The following is a 12,672-nucleotide window of genomic DNA, read 5'->3' as shown; positions in this document are numbered from 1 at the left end:
TTTCAACCAAACTAAGCTAACTTAGGCTAACTAAATAAGTTTCAATCATCTGGAACCGTCCATAAGCAATGGGTTCAAAATCAAAGGTAAAAATCACTTTTCTGCTGTTTACCCGTAAGCTGCGTCGCACTGGATCAAAGGTAAAAATCACTTTTCTGCTGTTTACCCGTAAGCTGCGTCGCACTGGATAAAATCGCTCGATCGAAACTTAGTCGATCGATCGACATCGACCTATAATCGCTCGATCGACCAAAAAGTCGCTCGATCGACTTCGCTTTACTGATCCAACTTTCTACATGCATAACTACATAATTCTATTAGACTAAGAGCAATTCTTAAATCTTATATTTATGCACATATTTTAATAACTTAAGTAGGGTGTCTTTCTCGAGTATTACACTTTTTTCCTCAAGATTAATAGTTTGTCATATTTCTTATTTTTTCAATTGACACATCAGCGTCCATATCAATACTTAATATCAATGCCACATTATTTAATTGCCAAGTCATCCATAGAAAAAAATAAAATAAAATAAAATAAAAATTGATTTGATTCATGCACTACACTATCACAACAAGTGCACAACAAACCCTCATATGAGGGTATGCCCCAGTGTGTGGGGCCCACCCTCATGTGAGGAATTGTTGTGCACTTGTTGTGTTGGTGTTGTAAATCTAACATTTTTCGAATTTTAGAATGTCAAATGAAATACATGTGTGACAAATGAAAAATCCTTAACTTTTACATTAAATTAATAGAAGATCAATTTAAAACTTGGGCAAAACTTAAGGACCTTATTTTTTAAATTGAAAACTTAAGGACTAAATTCAAATCAGATGAAAACTTATGGGCTAAATATGATTTTTTTTTTTTTTTTCCTAAAAAAATAAGTCAACTTTAAAACATTCTAATTTTATTTATTTATTTATTTATTTTTTCACTTTTTGTATCATATCAATTATTTTTTATTACTCTTTTTAAGCAAAAAACTCACCACATTTTTTTTTTTTCCCTTTTCGTTAAAAAAATTCATAATTTCGTTTGACATTATATCACATCAATCACTTCTTACTACTATTAAAAAAAAATTACCTAAAAAATCTTTACCAAACACATCATTGTGTTCCGGTCCTTTGAATTGCATTTCTTTTTAGCAAAAAAAAAAAAAAGAAGAAGAAGAAGAGGAAGAAGAAGAAAGAAAAACTTGACCTTAACCTCTCGAACTTTTATCACTTTTACAATTATCTTTCAAAGTTCATTAGTTGTCAATTTAGTTTATTGAACTTTTTTTAAAAAATTAATCTTACCACTCCATTAAGATTTGTTATTAAATCCTAACTGAGGCGGTTGAAATTTCTAAAATACTTTTTTTTTTAAAAAAAAAAATGTATTTTAACATATTTCCTAATCAAAGAAATTTATTTCCTTGATTGTGCATCAACAAGAAAACGTATAAGTTCTTAACATGTACAAGAAATTCAAAATTCCAGACTTGGTACGCATTAGAAAACATTATGAAACGTGGCGAAAAAAATTCAAAATACCATTTCGATTTTTCTAATGTAGGATGACACTTTGATTTTTTGTGAGGCTAATCCCGAGCATACACTTTCTCTCTCTTAGAACCATATTTTTCTTGCTTTTAAGTCTTTGATTTAATATGGTGAGGTGGTGTTGTGTGGAGGCAAAGTCGTTTGTGTTTATGGTGGTAGAAGGAGCCTCGGTGGAGAGATTGGAAGAATCAAGGATGAATTTTTCAGGGCTGGTATTGCTTGGCGCTCATAGTTTTGGGTGGCTAGTTTCAACGATGGAGAGTTTGCTGTGGTTTCCGGGGGAAAAAGGACTTTGTTAGGTCTTTCAGGGAGGGGTAAAAGGTTCTCATTGTTAGACGTGGTGGTAATGTTGCTGGTAGATTCCTCGAAGTGGCAGTTTATGCCGTGGGTGGCCGGAGAGGGATTATTTACATTCTTGAAGGTTATGAGGGGCGGGGTTGGAGTAAATTTGTTCTTGAGTTGGGTAAGATCAGAGATTTTCTCAAAATCCCGAATGGGCATGGCATGGTTAGTTTAGCTTCAGTTCCAGAGAGGCTACAGAGAGCAGGTGATGATGATAATGAAGGTCATGTAACCTTTGTTCTTGTTGGTTCTCCCGGCAAAAACAGAGTGTCTTCCTTTGTGGGAGTCCTGCGTAGAGGTGATAAATGCCCGGAGGTGGAGAAGAAGCTGTCTCAACCAGTGGCTCCGTTGGGTGAGAAGCGTCGTGATCACTAGGTGAAGGAGAAGATGAGGCACCGAACAGAGAAACCATTGGGCAAGAACCTTTATGACCGTTGTGGCGCAGAGAACGTGAAGGGAGGGATGGGTGTCAGTCGGTTGTTTAAGAATTCTGCCGCTCGAGGCAAGGATGGTTACTTCTTTGGTGATTATTCTGCAGATCTTCAGCTGAAAGGAGAGGAGCACACGTTTCCCTCTCTTTTGTTGTGGAAAAGCCAGCTGGGAAAGTTGAAGGCTGATGTGGACCAAGCTCTTAGTAGGGTGTGTGAACGGCTTCTTTCGTTTGGGCCTGGCTCTAAAAAAAAAATAAGAATAAGAATAAGAGTAGACTGTGTTGGGTTCCGAAAGCCCCGAAGCCCATCTCTTTTGACCTATTAGCTGAACCGGTAGTGCTTCCTGAGGTGGTTTTGTCGCCGATGTTGGGTTATGGTGGGTTAGAGAAACCTCCGGCAGTCTTTGAGCTTTCCGGTGGGTCGTATCCTATGTCTCTAATGTCCGGTTTCTCTGCTCTGGAGAATCGGTCTTCCAGACTCATGAGGGGTCCTCGGCTTGATTTTGTCACTGCAGCTGTGGAGGATGGAGTGGGTCCGTCTGAGATGATGGGTTCTTTTCCAGTGATTCCAGAGGTATCTGGTGGGTCGTCTTCTTCCACTGTTGTCCCTGAATTGGCTAGCTTGGTCTCCCATCCGAGATCAAATTCTGGGGTTGTGTCTTCCGTTTTTGGTCTAGAGGCCAATCTCACAAATTCAGTTGCTTTGGTTGACTCTCCAATGAATAAAGAAGGTGCAATGGTTGTCTGGGCTGGTTCAAACCCTTTGGACACTTTGGTTGCTTCGGATTTTTCTCCCTTTATTTCTTCGGTGGTTTCTGGCCCTTTCTCCCATAAGTTATTTTCTAGTTTGAGGTGTAAGAATGGTCTGGATTTTGTTTCAATCCTTGAGGGGGAGGGAGTCTCTTCTGCGGGCATTCCTAGAGAGCAGGAGGGCTCAAAGGAGCTGTCCTCTTTCGTGGTCCAATCTGTATTCAGTTATGAAATTGTGGAGGGTGGTGTAGGCGATGAGGTGGGGGGTTTGGGCCCGTTATCGGTTATACCATTGGCAGTGGAGATGGACAAGGATTCCAGTTCGAAGGTGTCTCCTAGATGGGTGATGGAGAGGGTGAAGAGTTACTACAAACTAGTAGGAGTGTCATGTGACCAATATGAAGATAAATTGTTGGCATTATTTGAACTAATTGAAGCCCGGCGGTTCCAATCTTTGGCTGACTCTTTGGCTAAGGTAACCACAGGTTCAGGAGTGAAAGGCCAGAGGGAGATTAAGCGGCTGGATTGATAAGAAGGGGGAACAATCTTATAGAAGGAGAGGAAAGGGTAGGGGCGTGTCATGTGTTAATGAAGCTTAAAATACTTTCTTGGAATGTAAGGGGGATTAATGAGCTGGATAAAAGATTGCGTATTAAAGGGCTCATTAGAGATTGGAAGGTTGATTTGGTGTGTTTGATGGAGACTAAAATGGAAGTCATTACTAGAGAGGTAGTTCGAAGTTTATGGGGCTGCCAACATGTGGATTGGTGTTATATGGGGGCTAGTGGGGTGTCAGGTGGGATTCTGATTATGTGGGATAGGAGGGCTGTGGAAAAGGTGGATGAATGCGTGGGTTGGTATACTTTCGTTGTTTTGTTGTGTAACGCTGATGATAATTTTATATGGGCATTTGGGGGTGTGTATGGGCCTAATGTTGATGGGGAGAGGAGGGTATTGTGGGATGGGATGGCCGGGTTGATGAGTTGGTGGGATAGGCCGTGGTGCTTTGGGGGAGATTTCAATGTGGTGCGGTTTCTGAGTGAGCAATCGGGAGCTGGTGGTTTTTCTGCTACTATGGAATGTTAGTTTTGTGTTGGCTGCATTTTGTTGGACAAAATCACTATCATGTACTGTTGCTGATTTCACAGGGATGCCGTATCAATTCAGAGTCTTCAAATATTCAGAGTTTATTTCTTTGATATGAAAAGGGCCTTATTATGACAAGATTAGTGTCACAATTGTCAAAAAGGAATTTTCGGACTCCAAGAAGACTCTGCAAAGTCTACAACTCAGCAAAAGTCAGATCCTGAGTTTATCGTCCAAACGACCTAGTGAAACGCCTGGACACTCATCAGTCAGTAACATAAACAATGTTATTTTTAATCAAGGGTTCAGTCAGTTTTCAGAAGTCTTCTCCAGAGATATGTTTCTAGAAGATTCTGCACAGATTCCAAGTCAAAGAAATCGGATCCCTTGCAGCCGTCCAAACGACGTGATAAACCGTCCGGACGCTCAACTGTCCAGGCATCATCCGTCCGAACGACGAGAACTTTCCGTCCGGACCTTCCTCTGTGTTGAGAAGCTTCGAACTACTCCATCTTGCATTTGTCTGGACGTTTTATCAGCATGTCCGGACTCCAATCAATGTTCGATCCGCTATGAGATTTCTTTCCAAAACACAGATATGGGAAGACAGTTGCAACCGTCCAGATGATATGGATTCCCGTCCGGACCCGCTCATCCATAAGGCAAGTCGTGCGTTCAAAATTCAAACGTCCGGACAACGGTCTTCATGGTTCGGACGCGAGCTTTATATATGAAAATTGCATGCATCAGATTCACCGTCCGGATGACAGATGTCATGGTCTGGATGCGCGAAGCCTTGATATGGAAATTGCGTGCAGCTAAAGTGCGACCGTCCAGACGCAGGGCAACACCGTCCGGACGTGGCTCAATTCAGGAAAGAATTTCTGCAAAATTTGGAAAGCTGATCGCACAGTTGTCCGTTCGGACGCCTTATGTCTACCGTTCGGACGGCGCCTAGGTATTTCAAGATAGACGTTCATTTGAACCTGCAGCCTATAAATAGAGGTCTCTAGGCTTGAGAATTGCAGAATTCGGTATTGAATTCTGTAGTCCTTAGAGAGTTATATTTTAGAGTTACTGTGCTGATTTTCTCACTCTTAAGCCATTGTCAAGTGCTGTTACTGTGCTGAAATTGAAGTCTATCTTAGGGGTTGGCCCTAAGGTAAAGGATTCCATTGAAGACCCCTTCAAATATGTGACTTGGTTGGGAGGCGTTCGTGTTGGGTTACACGTTAGAGTTCAAGGTACGACTACTGCATAAGGGTATGTGAGTGATACTGCTTTGTAACTAGCTTTGTCTTTTGAATAGTGGATATCCTGGATTTGGCTGCCCCAGATTGATTTTTCTCTTAATTGAGTTTCCACTTTGTTAACAAAATATCTGTCTTTTTATTTTCCGCATTGTGATATTTTGTTGCACACTATTGCACACACTTGTTAAGATTAGAAGTCATCTATTTTTCATGGAAGATTTCTCGGAGTTCATACATGGGCAGAGTTTGATGGATATTCCTCTCCAAGGAGGGCAGTTCACTTGGTCCAATAATCAGGTATGGTCTAAAATTGATAGGTTTCTGTTATCTCCGGAGTGGGAAGAACATTACCCTTATGTGTCATAAAGTCGTTTCCCTAGACTTTTATCGGACCATTTCCCTTTGATGTTGGATTGTGGAACGCATAGAGAAGGGAAAAGATACTTCAAATTTGAAAACATGTGGCTCAATTCCGATGGCTTTGTGGAACAAGTGCAATGTTGGTGGGAGTCTTACGATTTTCAGGGTCTGCCGAGTTTTGTGTTGGCTGACAAGTTGAAAGCCTTAAAGTTGGACTTGAAGAAATGGAATGCGGAGGTCTTCGGTGATGTGGGGAAGAAGAAGAAGGAATTATTGGAAGGTATTAAAGAGCTGGAGTGTTTTGAAGAAGCTCGGGGGCTAGTGGAGGAGGAGCGGGTACGAAAGTCAGACATGGTCAAGGAGCTGGAGAAAACGCTCCTATTTGAGGAGGTTCTTTGGAGGCAAAAATTTAGGGCTCTGTGGCTGAAGGAAGGGGATAATAACACTAAATTCTTTCACAAGGTGGCTAATTCGCATTTGAGGTACAATCATGTGGGAGTTTTGAGGATCAATAGGGCTATGTTTATTGATCCGGTGGTAATTAAGGATCATATTGTGAATTATTATGACACACTGTACACCGAAAAAAGTTCATGGCGGCCTAGGGTGGATGGGATTTCTTTCTCCTCCATTGATGTGGATGAGTGTCTCTAGTTAGAACAAGGCTTTGAGGAGCATGAGGTGTGGGAAATGAAAGGGGATAACGGGCCGGGTCCAGATGGTTTCTCTATGGCTTTCTTTCAGAAATGTTGGGGGGTTCTCAAAAAAGATATTATGGCGGTATTTTCGAAATTTCATAATAGTTGCCAATTTGAGAGGAGTTTGAATGCAACTTTTGTTTTCCTAATTCCTAAGAAGGTAGACGCGGCGGAGGTTAAGGACTTTAGGCCTATCAGTTTGGTGGGAGAGGTCTATAAAATTATTTCTAAGGTCCTTGCCAACAGGCTCAAATCAGTGTTGGGGAAAATTATTTCGAGCTCTCAGAATGCTTTCATTGGTGGACGGCAAATCTTGGATTCGGTTCTTATAGCCAATGAATGTATGGATAGCCAAATTCAGTCAAGGGAGGCCAGGTTATTATGCAAACTGGATTTGGAGAAAGCATCTTACTGTACATGCTTCAGAGGTGTGGGTTTAGGGAGAGGTGGAGGAAATGGATTAAATTTTGCGTTTCTACAGTAAAATTTTCCATTTTGGTTAATGGCGCCTCTACAGGTTTCTTTCAGAGCTCACGGGGGATTAGGCAAGGTGATCATCTTTCTCGTTTGCTATTTGTGGTGTTATGGAAGTGCTTAGTAGGATGTTGAATGCATCTATGCTCTAAGGCTTGCTGTCAGGTTTCTCGGTGGGCTTCGGGGATAATGAAGCTTTAGTGGTGAATCATTTGCTGTTTGCGGATGATACCTTAATTTTTTGTGGAGCACAGGCCGAGCATGTTCGAAATTTGAAGTGTACCTACTTATGTTTCAAAGTTGTGTTAGGATTGAGGATCAATTTAGGCAAATCAAAATTGGTTCCTACTGGCAAGGTGGAAGATGTGGAGTCTTTGGCACATATTCTGGGTTGTAGAATTGGGTCTCTACCAATGACTTATTTGGGTATGCCGTTGGGGGCATCTTTCAAATCTATTTCTATTTGGAATGGGGTTATTGAGAAAGTGGAACAGAGGTTGGCTAGTTGGAAGAAACTTTATTTATCCAAGGGTGGTAGGGTGACGTTGATTCATAGTACTCTTTCTAGCATTCCTACTTATTATTTATCTCTATTCCCTATTCCTGTGAGTGTAGCTAAGAAACTAGAGCGGCTTCAAAGGGAGTTTATGTGGAGTGGTATGGGTGATGAGACTAAATTTCATTTAGTCAATTGGCATTGAGTTTGTACTCCAATTAAGGCTGGTGGACTGGGAGTTCGTAATGTTATTAATTTTAATCAAGCCTTATTGGGGAAGTGGATTTGGAGGTTTTGTGGAGATCGTTGATTGAGGTGAAGTATGGGAGTGTGAGGGGAGGTTGGTGTTCATTACCGGTGACGGGGCCTTATGATGTTAGTGTTTGGAAGTTTATTCGAAGGGGGTGGGATAATGTTGCCAAGTATTTGCGTTTTGAGATGGGTGATGGGTCTCATATTCGCTTTTGGCATGATTTATGGTGTGGGGACAAGCCTCTCAAGCTCTGTTATCCAGCTTTGTACACTATTGCGTGTTCTCCTGATGCTTGGGTGGTGGATGATATGTCTGTGGTAGGAGGTGTGGTTCATTGGAATGTTCTCTTTACGTGCTTTGCTCAGGATTGGGAGGTGGAGATGGTGATGTCCTTCTTTGAACAATTATACTCTATTCGGGTTCGGCATGGGGAGGTTGATAGGGTGGTGTGGAATCTTTCTAAGAGGAGGAATTTTGATGTGAAGACTTTCTATAAAGCTTTAGTTTGTCACGAGGCGGTTTCTTTTCCTTGGAAGGGTATATGGCGTGTTAAAGCTCTGAAGCGGGTGGCATTTTTTGTTTGGACAGCAACTTCAGGAAAGATTTTAACTCATGACAATTTACGTAGGCGTGGTATTGTGGTGGTAGAGTAGTGTGTTATGTGTAAGAAGTATGGAGAATCCGTTGATCACCTTCTTCTTCATTGTGACGTGGCACTGGTTGTTTGGAGTTCTTTTTATAGCTTGTTCGGGGTGGAGTGGGTTATGCCTAGTAGTGTCTTGGATTTATTGAGTGGTTGGGGCACTTTGCTGGGTCGTGGTCCTGTTTTCTGTATTTGGTAGCAGGTTTCTTTTTGTGTTTTGTGAGGCTTGTGGCGTGAGAGAAATTCTAGGCTTTTTGAGGATGTGGAGGTACCGGTTGGGGCTCTTTGTAAAAATGTACTTAATATGTTATATCTTTAGGTGTCGGCGCATAGCCCGGGTTGTATGTCGTTCGCTGATTTTTAACTTTCTTGTTCGTTTCTTTCTTCTGATTACGGGCACTTTTGTATACTTCCTGTGTACTAGGGTTGCGCCCCTCTGCGCTTTCTAATGAATTTTTTACTTATTAAAAAAAACTTTTCTAATGTGTTAACCAACCTTTTTCAATGTGAAATCAATTGTCACTTCAATTTTTAAACAATCACAATTCATGCTAAAAAATTTGAAATCAAATAGTTGCTGTTGGATTTCATAAAATTCCAGATTCATTGACGAACGAAAAACGGATCATATCTCTTTCGATTCTCATCGAAAATTGAATCTGTTTGAACCATTGTGTCAGTCAAGAGTTTTACATGCAGAAAACAATTCAAAATAATTTTAGGATTTGTTTAAAGCATCTTTAAAAAATTGAACTTACAGCAGCTGCTGCTGAAGTTCAGAAATTTCCAAATCTGTCTACGAATGAAGAACGGATCATATCTCTTTCGATTCTCATCGAAACTTGAATCCCTTTGAACCATTACGTCAAACATGATTTTTAAATGCATTAAAAAACTAAAAAACAATTTTTGGACTTGTCTAAAATATCCTTAAAAATTCGTAATTACAACATGCCTAAAATTAAAATGACAGCAAAACAGTTTGGTACAATATAAGTAATGAAAAAAATACCAAACTTGCTCCTATTTAATTGAAACATTCCAAATCAAATCCTTACATGATCAAAAACATATTTTAGGATCGAGAACGATCAATCAAAAATCCTCGGAGCAGTTGAATTAAAATTCAATATAAGTGTTAGTATTTTGGCCTCATTCTGTGTTTGGACAAAATCATTTAAGTGTAAAGATGCTGTAAACAGGGATTCCACTATTCAGAGTCTGCAAGTCAGAAGAAATTCAAGTTCCCTGTCAGCCGTCCGGACGATCGAGCCATCCCGTCCGGACACCCATATGTCCACTGTTCCATCCGTCCGGACGACGTGTCATCCCGTCCGGACGCTAGACAGACCAGCATCATCCGTTCGAACGAAGTGTTCATTCCGTCCGGACCCCATACTGTAACGCCCCGCTTTTACAAAAAGCGTAAGTGAAAATTTTCGAATTTCCACGTGACATTACTAACTTATCAGAGGTACATGTTGGCAACGGAATATATGTAAATGTAATAAAGATTTGGGAGTAGATTGACACCTCAGAGCTACTACTGAAATACCTCAAAATATATATTAAGTCAGTAAGTATAATTATACAAACAGTGATAACAGTCATGCCTCACAGGGCAAGATAGTCATACAAGCCAAATATATACATATAACTGAAGGATCATAAGTATTATCTTAAGCTAGGTAGGGTGAACTACAACAGGGTAGTCCCAAAAAGAAAGGCTATCCAGCCTTGCAAAAAGACTGAACCAGAGACCATCTATGAGTCGGGATAGTCCTGATATTCTTCTTCCTCTTTATAGCCTGAATCATTACAAGATACCATACAAAGAGAAGACAACAACATAAACACTAAAGTGAGTCCACTGTTTCCAATAATAATATGAGTGCTGATTTATTTAATTAATGCAACACAATGCAATGGCCATATAATCACATGTATATACAAAATATAATCTATGACCGCGAATCATAGACATAAAATGAACATAAACGTAATCATAAAGCAATGATAGTATTAAGTGTAGAGTTTTGGGTATTTCCCTTTCCACTACTCTGTTGGCCTTGGCACGGTTAGTGTGTTATTTGAAACCTTGGCTTCATCCCTTTAACTTTTAATTATAATCTTTGGGAGCCTAGGCTCCTGGAAACCTCGGTTTCCCTGGTGACCTAGGTACACCAGTTTTTGTATTTATTATTCTCTTTTCAGGTACCTCCTCATTCACTGAGAATCTAGGAACTCATGTGAAGCCTCATGTACCCACTGTGGATCTAGATCCAGCAGCTTGTTATTAGACAGATTATTAAAAATAATAAAATATGCAAAGCCACATGCGCAAACAAGTAAATAAAACAGTAAGCATAATATTATAGGAAAAGTCAACCAGCTTCGTCCTCAGTAAGTATAGAGATACTTACTAGTTTCTGCTCCAAATATTTTCTTTTACAACTGCATAATAATCATCATGTGATAATAATAGATTAATAAAGCATTTATGAAAACATTATTATTACCATATCTCTTCCTAGATATTACAACGGCCACAGATTTACACATGATCTCGTATTTATTTATTTATTTTAGTGCTTACTTACCAATTCTTATATTAGTACTACCATAATTATCCATTCTTTAGGGCATCATTTAACACACAACATACCTTAAAAACAAGAATACAAATGTCATTTAATCAAGTACACATATGAATTTGCCTTCCTTTAATTCACACATCCTTATAACACATACATAAATATTTGAAACACATTCCTTTCTTTAAATACAAATTCATCTTTTTTTCCTCTTAATATTTACACTCACATATATCTCTTTCTCTCTCTCTCTCTCTCTCCCTCTCTATATAAATATATATCTACACATTATAAGTTAGTAAATCCAAACACACACATACACACACACACACACACACACACACACACACACACACACACATATATATATATATATATATATATATATATATATATATATTTATTTATTTATTTATTTATTTATTCCTACAAAGTTAAACACCTATTTCTTATTATATATTTATCAAAACCTCAACACATATACTCTCACACTTACATTTCTTGATCCATTTTAGAGCACAATTTACTCATTCCAAATTACTAATCTCATGTAGTAAACACTCACCCACATGCTTACACATATATCCATATATTCATAATATAAGTTAACCAACTTTTCATACAACATACATATATGTGCATAATTAAAAGCAAGAGTAACTCATAATTTCAAAATAACAATTGGACTACTTGTTCTATGAGAAGTTTAAGGGAGAAAATACTCACCCAAAGTTTTCTAATGACTTAAAGAGTGAAGGAGAGTTGCTGTCCAAGAGAACTCCACTTGTAAAGCTTGGCTTCTTAGTCTCAAATCAAAGATGGTTTCTACTCACATTTCACTACTGATTTTGTGGGGGAATGAGGGTGGTTTGGAGCTTAAATTTGGCTTGCTAGGTGCTGGAAAGTGAGGTGAAATGGGAGGATTTTCGTGCTAATTCTTCAGCACTAGAACAAGAGAGAGTTTAGGCTAAAATTTGGTTTCTTCTTCATGAAAATCAACTCCCCATGCATCCTATATATAGTACTCTTGAAGGGCTGAGATCAAACCAACAAATCAACACCTCAATGGCCGGATTTGAGCAAGCCAATACCTCAAATTTATAGCTCAAATCTCATAGGTGACTATTCCATATCTTAGTCTATGATTACATGATATCCAAGGAAATCTAGTTGGGTTTCAACCAAAATGGACTAACTAGGCTAACTAAATATGGGTATGATCATTTGGTATCAAGTACAACGTGTGGGTCCCAAATTATTAGGTGGAAAAATCAATTTTTGCACTTAACGGAAACTGCACTGCACTGGGTGAAGTCGCTCGATCGATAATAAAGTTGCTCGATCGACTTCGACCTATAATCGCTCGATCGACCAGAAAGTCGCTCGATCGATTTTAACTTCACTGATCTAACTCTCTACATAACTATATAATTTTATTAGACTATTAGTAATTCTTAAACCTTGTACTTATTATGCACATATATCAATAACTTAAGTATGGTGTCTTTCCCAGGCATTACACATACTGTATCGAGAAGTTTCTGTGCTAGCTTGCATCCGTCCGGACGTTTCAGCAGCATGTCCAAACCCCTCCCAGTACTCGATCAGTTTCTGATTTCTTTCCAAGTTCCAAGAAAGGGAAGATCAATCAACCGTCCGGACGATGTGGTATCCCGTCCGGACGCCCGTCTCCGTAAGGCAAGAATTGCAATTCAAATATGACCGTCCGGACGTCTGAC

Source organism: Alnus glutinosa, chromosome 3, assembly GCF_958979055.1.
Source record: "Alnus glutinosa chromosome 3, dhAlnGlut1.1, whole genome shotgun sequence".
Classification (NCBI taxonomy): domain Eukaryota; kingdom Viridiplantae; phylum Streptophyta; class Magnoliopsida; order Fagales; family Betulaceae; genus Alnus; species Alnus glutinosa.
Note: the sequence above shows the minus strand (reverse complement) of the source record.